We start from the raw sequence: 9,396 nt of genomic DNA on the forward strand, positions 1-9,396 counted from the left end.
CATACCTCACACTTTATACAATAACTAACCCAACATGAATCAAAGATCTAAATGCAAAACCTAAACCATAAAGGTCATCAAAGGGAAAATAATGACAAATTCAGGGACCCTAATTTATGGCATAAATAGACTATAAAATACAATAAAAAATGCATAAAGAACCAAAGGGAAAGTAGATGACTACAAATTAAATAATTATGTGCTTCAAAAGACATCTCCAAAAGAGTAAAAAGAGAACCTACAGATTGAGAAAAAAATATTTGGTAATGATATATCCAACAAGAGACTTATCTCTAAAATTTATAGAAACTTTCAACATCTCAACAACAAAATGATAAACAATGCAATGCAAAAATGGGCAGAGCACATGAACAAACACTTTACAAAAAAAGATAGGTAACCAACTAACACATGAAATGCTCATGATAATTAGCCATTAAAAACAACTCACTGCTGTCAAGTCAGATCCGACTCATAGTGACCCCTCCTTGGGTTTCCGAGGCAATATCACTACAGAAGTAGATTGATCCACCTTCCTTCCTAGGACTGGCAGGTGTGTTTGAACCTCCAGCCTTCTGGTTAGCAGTCAAATGCCTTAGGCACTACACCACCAGAGTTCCCAATTAGCCTTAGAGAGATGCAAATAAAAACACAATAAGATATTACCTCACCCCAGCAAAGTTCAACAAGACAGAAACAACACATGTTGACAAGGGTTTAGAGAGATTGGAACTCTCGTTTACTGCTGATGAGACTGTAAAATGTTGCAACCACCATGGGAAATGGTGTGACACTTTCTTAAAAAGTTGAAAATAGAAATATCATTTGATCCAGCAGCCCCACTACTAGGCATGTATTATAAAGAAGTGAGAGCCATAACATGAATAGATATATGTACACCTAAGTTCACTGCAACACTATTCACAATAGCAAAGAGATGGAAACAACCTAAGTGCTCATCAAAGGATTGATGGATAAACAAACGATGATTCATACACACAATGGAATACTATGCAACACTAAAGAATAATGAAGAATCTGAGAAACATGAGGATGAACTTGGAGGACATAATGTTGAGGGAAATAATCCAATCACAAAAGGACACACATTGCTTTGATTCATTATTATAAAAAGTCAAGGAAAGGTTTATACACAGAAAGAAACATTTCTCAATGGTTAACAGAGATGGGAGAGGAGAGGAGGGAAAATTAATAACTAGGTAAGAGACATGTATTAATTTGGGTGAAGGGGAAGGAAATACACAAAAAGTGAATGACCAACACAACATCGCTAATGAAAAGGAAGACACAGAGAAATGCCTAAGATTTAAGGACAGTAAAGGTAAACACAAATATATACACAATTCTACATTATTGGTAATAACAAACATTAATCAACAAGTGGGTTCATATGTAGATAAGCAAGATGGAAAAGTATGGGTAGGGAAATGGAACTATACACACACCATACACAGGTTTGGCAGATATTTCCACATACACTTCTATATGTCCTGTAAAAACATCTAGGTATATAGCAGAACTAATGGGGCAAAGTTGCAAAAACTTCTTAGCCTTAACCAAACACCTTAAGGGATAGAATCTCTGCACCTGTGCGTTCAGGACCATAGTTTCAAGAGATATCAAGGCCAATTGATACAACACTGTCTACAAAAAGAGTGTTCTACATCCTACTTTTGTGAGTAGTGACTGGGGTCTTAAAAGCTTGCGATTGGCCATCTAAGATGCAACTGTTGGTCTCTCCTTGCCTGGAGAAAATAAGAATGAAGAAAATCAATGACAGATGGAAACTATAGCCCAAGAGAAAAGTGGACCACATGAAGATTTGCCTCCACAACCTGAGACCAGAAGAACTAGATAGTACCCGGTTACATCTGTCAACCACTGTAAAAAGGATCACAATAGGAGATCCTGGGTAGAGAGGGAGAAAAATGTGGAGCAAAACTCAAAATAATGAAAAAAGATCCCGCTTACTGCTCTGATAGAGACTTGTGGAATTCCTGAGACTATGGCTCTTAGTCACCTTACAAGCCCAAAACTGAACTCATCCCAGTGGCTCAACTTTCAGCCAAACAATAGGCCTAAGAAGTGAACAATAACACCAGGGAGGTATGCACTGCTTAGAACAACCAACCATAAGAGGACAAAAGGACAGCATTTGTTGAGGGATAAAACTCAGAAGGCAAGAGTGGGTAAGGAAGGACAGAGAGAAATGGTAACCACAGGGAGGAAATGGGAAGAGTGTTACATTATAGGGTGATTGAACCCAACGGCCACTCTGAAGAAGAAAGACTGGGCAATCTACTTCCTTAAAGATTTACCATCTCGGAAAACCAATGGGCGTTGCTATGAGTTGAAATTGGCTCAATGGCAGTGAGTTTGGTTTGGTTTGGAATCACTGTCATGAAGCAAAACGTATATGAACTGTTGAATGGAAAACCAATTCTCTCTGTAAACGTTCAGCCAAATTATGATAAAAAAAGTTTAAACCATTATATGATATTCAAATGTTCTGTGTTCACTGAAGAGTCACACTAATTTGTTTAATTACTGTTTATGTCTGCTTTCATGCTATAATACTAGAATTTAATAGGAGCTCTGGTAGCATAGTGCCTAAGGCACTTGACTGCTAACCAGGAGGCTGGCGGTTCAAACCTACCAGCCACTCCTCAGAAGGAAGATAGGGCAATCTACTTCTGTAGTGATTGTTGTTGTTGTTGTTGTTATGTGCCGTCGAGTCGACCCGACTCATAGCGACCCCTCCTTGGGTTTTCGAGGCAGTATCACTACGGAAGTAGGATTGCCCAACCTTCCTTCCGAGGAGTGGCTGGTGAGTTTGAACCGCCAGCCTTCTGGTTAGCAATCGAGAGCTTTAGCCACTATGCTACCAGAGCTCCCTGCCTCGGAAACCCAAGGAGGGGTCACTATGAGTCAGGTCCGACTCGACGGTACGTAACAACAACAATAGTTGTTACAGAGCCCTATGAAATGCTTAAAATATTTACATCTGGGTGTCTTAGTTTCTTAGTGCCACTGTAACAGAAATACCACAGTGTGTGTTTTTAAAGAACAGAAATTAATTTTCTCACAATTCTGAAAGCCATAAGTCCAAATCAGTGTCTCGGTCATTTTAATTCCTTCTGTGAGCCTCTCTCCCAATTTCTTGTGCCTGTTTGTATCTTTTTGTATATGATGGTACATTTATAACTGAAAATGATTTCACCCTACACAGGAATGACCTTATTAAGATGAACCCTATTTCCAAATCAGATCAATCACATTTTTAGCTACAGGGGTTAGGATTTCAAAATAAGTTTCATGGAGACACAATTCAATCCACAATACTAGTTCCTAATAGGAAATGTTTGTTCATGTTTTGTGACAAACTCCTTTCATCTCTGCTTTAGAAGCTGGGGTTTTCTCTTTTCTCAAGACTTCTTAACTTTTTCTTGATTGCTAAGTCCTGCCCAAGACCTGACAGTGGTCTTCAGAGAAAGAACAAAATGAGCTCCTGGTCAATTCTCTGTTTTGAACTTTACCTCTAGTCCAGTCCAGAGTTCATCTTGTACAGTAGCTCTAGTAACTTATCTTTTGCCTTAATCTCTAAAAAATGTCTTTTGATTGCATAAGAAGTCCCAGGATTACAAACAAGTTCCACTCTTCAGTCTATCTTTAAGTCAAATTTATATGCAAGTGGAACAGTTAGGTATAGTTTGAAGCTTATGTCAGCAAATGTTTGTCTTTGTATATAGTATATAATGTACCTTTTCATAAGCAAAAACATTAAAAAACACTTCAAGATACGCTAAAACATCTTTAACATAATAATACAGTAATAATGATAATAATGTGCTGATGCACATTGAAAAGTAGTGCCCATTTGCTATTACGAACAATTGTGTGCACCTAAAATTTTTAATATAATGGGCTTTATGGGGTTGATTTGTAAATATATAGGAGTTAGTCACACATTCGTAACTAGGGGCTTCCTGTATTTCATTCCCAATAGACAATTCCTCAGTTTCTCCTTTGACAACTATAATTTTTTATCTTTTCCTTTTTTTTTTTCTAACATGGATTGTGGCTTGTTATGAACTTTTTTTCATTCAGAAATATTTATTAAAGAACTCCTATGCCAGGCCCTAAGAGCTCTGGTAGCATAGTGCCTAAGGCACTTGACTGCTAACCAGAAGGCTGGTGGTTCAAACCCACCAGCCACTCCTCAGAAGGAAGGTTGGCCAATCTACTTCCATAGTAATACAACCTCGGAAACCTGAGGAAGAGTTGCTATGAGTCAGGTTTTGCCAACTTGAAGGCAAATAACAATAACATGCCAGGCCCTGGAAATGCAGACCGTTTCACACTTTAACATAGCTCAGATTCTAGCTGATTAAACAGCTAATATTTAAGCAAAGGAACAAAATGTTTTCAGATAATAATAAACCCTATGAAGAAAATAAACGAGGGCGAAGTAATAGAATATAGAGTATAGGGATGATTTCATGTAGACCACCTATTGTCTGTCAGTTTGTCATACTGTGGTGGTTTGTGTGTTGCTGTGAGGCTGGAGGCTATGCCACTGATATTTCAAATACCCGCAGGGTCACCCATGGTGGGCAGGTTTCAGCAGAGCTTCCAGACTAAGATAGACTCAGAAGAAGGAAGGGCCATCTACTTCTCAAAGAATTAGGCAGTGAAAACTTTATAAATAGCAGTGAAACAGAGTAATGTTTTACTGGAAAACTTTATGAATAGCCCTGAAACATTGTCTGATATAATGCCAGAAGATGAGTCCCTCTGATCTGAGGGAACTCAAAATACAACTGGGGAAGAACTCCCTCCTCAGAGTACAGCCAACCTTGATGTGGATGGAGTAAAGCTTTCAGGACCTCCATTTGCTGATGTGGCACAACTCAAAATGGGAAGAAACAGCTACAAACATCAATTAATAATGAGAACATGGAATGTAAAAAGTATGAATCTAGGCAAATTGGAAGTGGTCAAAAATGAAATAAAGAGCCTAAAGATTGACATCCTAGACATTAGTGAGCTGAAATGGACTGGTTTTGGCCATTTTGAATCAACCATATAATTGGCTACGGCAGGAATGACAAATTGAAGAGGAATGACGTGGCATTCATCATCACAAATAATGCTCATGCAGCTGTAGAGGCTGGCATGTCTTAAGTCCATGGGTCAGAAGTCAAGCTGGGGGTTTCTCCTGACTTGTATAGCTGCAGAGACTGAAGAACATGGCATCAACAGGCAGTATAGCAGGTTTCTGTCTTTGGAGGCTGACAAATCGAAGATCAACAGGTAAGATGGCAGGCTGAGGTCTCACAGGCCGCAAAGGCAAAAATCCCAAGACCAGTAGGCAATATGGAAGGCCACTGGTGGAAATCCAGGAATTGGATATGATGATGAACCAGATGTAGGATCTAGATATGTGATGCAGAAGCTAGAGACCTTTGCAAGAGCCTTTCTCTATATATTGAAAGCAGGCCACACCACAAAGGAAACTCCTTTTGAACTGATTGACTTCTCATAGCAGATCTCATCATGGAGATGATTACATTATATAGGATCTCATCATTGGAAATGACTATATCATAACTGCTAAAAAACTTAGAATCATGGCCCAGTCACAATGACATACAATCTTAGCTATCAAAGTCAACCCCTCATCAACTCAGCACCTATACACATCTTCTTAAACCATATATAATTTCTAAATAAAGACAATTAAAAAGACATACATGTGCCTAACATGATACAAGTAACATGAATACAACCAAAAATGTATTAACCCCATGCTAAAGGGAAAAGGTGGCAGCATCTTCTGACCTCCTTTAACTGCACAAGAGAAAAACAGAATCACCATCAACAGCCCAAGACCTGTTCTTATAAGGACAGGAATGCCACCAAACTCCAACCCTCTTACTAACCTTGTTACCAACCATTTCTCCCATGGTACCCACCACCTCTCTGCTGGGTTCAGTAATTTGCTGCAATGGCCACATAGCACTCACAGATTTTAGAATTTATTAGGGAAGCAACAGGCTACAATTCAAGTTCAGGAACACAATCAGTCTCTTGCAACTGGCTATTTCACTCAGCAGCTGTAGTCACTCTCATTTTCTCTCAGTAGCATATCGCTCTCTCAGCAGCTCATGTCTCTCATGTCTCTCTCTCCCAGCAGCATGTTTCTCTCAGCAGCATGTCTCTCAGTAGGCAGTGAGAGATTCTTTCTGCCTCTAGGAGGGCTCCTTTTGAGCTTGGCAGAGTGGCCAAACTAACCAATCCCAACATCAGAATTCTACACACCTAAGAGAGAGTGAACTTCCCAAAATATTGCTTTGTGCCACTTGCAACAGAAACAACCCAGGCATATAACTTTAACAATCAGGAACTACTCAGCTGCTCATAGAAAATTCAACTAAGGAGTTTACAAAAACTGTAGCTAGAAAAGCCATATTATGGAATTTACTACACTGCACCCCATTTATGTCTTATATTTTATAACTCCAGAAAACAAAAATATTTGATACTCACGTACAGGGAAAAAATACTCATAACAGTCACAGTCCTCATTTCTGAAACAATCACATGGTTGTAGCTGGCATTTAGAACCTTCTTCCACCACCCATTCCATGTTCCCTTTCCCCTCAGGAAGCATCTCAGCTTGCTCTTTGCCTGGTGGGGTGAACAAAAGCTTCATTCTTGATAGGTCTGGGCCAGTAGTAGTCATATCAAAATTAGAGTGCTGACGTTTTCCATTGACTTTAATCACAGGGCATGGCAGTTTTAAGAGACATCTTAAGGAGGAATTCTGGTAACATGGCAGAGTAGGCATAGAAACTACACAGACAAAGAAAAGGGGAACTAATTAACACAGATACAGAAGATAATCCTGGAGCCCTGAGCTTTGAAAGGAAGGCTACAGAAGTAGATTAAATTCCAACTAGTAGAGAACCTGAATGAAAACATATGGAGCTATGGTCTGTCAGTGATGGTGATGGCACCTGCTGTTATGACCTAAGAATTAACCTAAAAATCAGCCCTGATAGAAAGGGGCTACTTGGAGGACTACACTGGTGGCTGGTGAATGAAAGGGGAAACAATGAAGAGTGAGACAGGTTGAGCTATGGACTTTTGGCTGCCCTGGGAGGAAAGTCATTCTGAATGTTTACAAGTGGTTCCACTATATTGATATTTAAAGCAACAGAGTTCTCTCAGATTCCAGGGACATAAGAATAGGCTCTATTTGCCAGGGAATGCAAGGATATTCTGGATACAAATGACTTGAAAGTTAACAGAGATCTAAACAACAACATCACAATGTTTTGAAGACAACAAACCATCACAGATCACACAAAGACAAGATAAAGCAGTAGAAAAAAGGGAGTAGGATACAGACCAAGAAGAAGCAGCATTGGAACTCCCTGATAAGAAATTCAAAAGAATTATACTTAGGTATATTCAAAGGACTGAGAGACAGATCAAGGAAAATACTGTCAAAATTAAGGAAAACACAGACAAAACCATAGAACAATTTCAGAAGAAAATGCAAGAAACAAATGACAAAATAAATGAAAAATTAGAAATGATACAAAATCTACAGATAGAAATCCAGAAGATTAATAATAAATTGTCAAATTGATAGCACATTAAAAGGGCAAAGGAGTAGAATTGAATCAGAGGAAGAAAGAATTCATGAGAATGAAGACAAATACCTGGATACTTCTTTGGAAAGGGATCCATCAGAAAAAAAGATCAAAACAAAATGAAGAAAGCCTAAGGTTCATATGGGATACCATCCAAAGGAATAACTTACATGTAATCAGAATTCCAGAGAAGAGAAAAGAAAACCACTGAGAAAATTGTCCAAGATTTATTGGAAGAGAACTTCCCTGATATGATGAAAGATGAGAATATATCCATTCAAGAAGTCCAAAGAACCCCAAACAGGAGAGACACCAAAAGAAAATCACCAAAACATATCATCAAACTCATTGAAACCAAAGACAAAGAAAGAATCCTGAAAGCAGCATGGGTTAAACAAAAAGTTACCTACAAAGAAAAACCAGTAAGAATAAGCTCTGATTTGTCAGCAGAAACCATGGAAGCATGAAGGCAATGGGAGAGTATATATAAAACCCTGAGAGAGAAAAATTTCCAACCAAGAACTGCAGCCAGCAAAATTGTCCCTCAAATATGGTGGTGAAATTAGGAGATTTCCAGATAAACAGAAATTAAGGTAAGTTGTTACAACCAGACCAACCTAACAAGAGATACTAAATTGAGTCCTTTAAATAGAGAACATATAATACCAAACAACAAATGACTGTTAATACTCAAGATGACATAACCCAGGAACCAACACAGCTACAGAAGTATCCAAAGTAAAATAAGCTTACAAGATTGTAAATAGGGAACCAGAGACATCAATTGGCAAATGAGGACAACTACAAACCAAAATGAGGGAAAAAATAGTGTAGTTACAGAGCTTCTAAATGGTGAGGATATCAAGAAGGTTGCAAGATAGAATAAATTGTTCTAAACTTGGGTAGAAAATTATAAATCACAGAGTAATCTCAAAGAAAAAAGATAAACTTTCACGTCACAATAAAAAAGAAGACAAGCACAAATATTTAGCAAATACAAAACAACAGCAATGAAGGAAATGATAACATGATTCATAAACAAAATGAGTTCACCACAGAAAATTATATGGAACAAAGAAACAAAGAACACCTTGAAAAAACATAACAAAATAACAGCAATCAACCCATACTTATCAATAATTACACTGAATGTCAATGGATTAAATGCACCACTCAAGAGATGGAGAGCTACACACTGGATAAGAAAACATAACCCATCAATATACTGTCTACAAGAGACACACCTTAGAGAGAAAGAGAAAAATAGACTAAAAATCAAAGGTTGGAAAAAGATATATCAAGCAATGGGCAACCAAAAAAAGAGCAAGATTGGCAATATTAATATCTGATCAAATTGACTTTAAGATAAAAACCACCAAAGAGACAAGGAAGGACATTATATAATGATTAAAGGATCAATTGAACAAGAACATATAATCGTAGTAATTATCTATGGACCCAATGAAAGAGCCCCAAAATACATATATCAGACTTTAACAGAATTGCATAGACAAATAGATGACCCTACAGTCATAGCAGGAGACTTTAATACACCACATTCAAAGGAAGAGAGAACAACTGGAAAGAAACTCAACAAAGCTGCAGATGAGCTAAACAATGAGCTAAACAATGTGTTGTTGTTGTTGTTATTTGCCGTCGAGTCGGCCCAGACTCATAGCGACCCCTCCTTGGGTTTCCGAGGCAGTATCACTAC

Source organism: Orycteropus afer, unplaced genomic scaffold, assembly GCF_000298275.1.
Source record: "Orycteropus afer afer isolate SDZICR_OR568_19922 unplaced genomic scaffold, OryAfe1.0 scaffold00091, whole genome shotgun sequence".
Lineage (NCBI taxonomy): Eukaryota > Metazoa > Chordata > Mammalia > Tubulidentata > Orycteropodidae > Orycteropus > Orycteropus afer.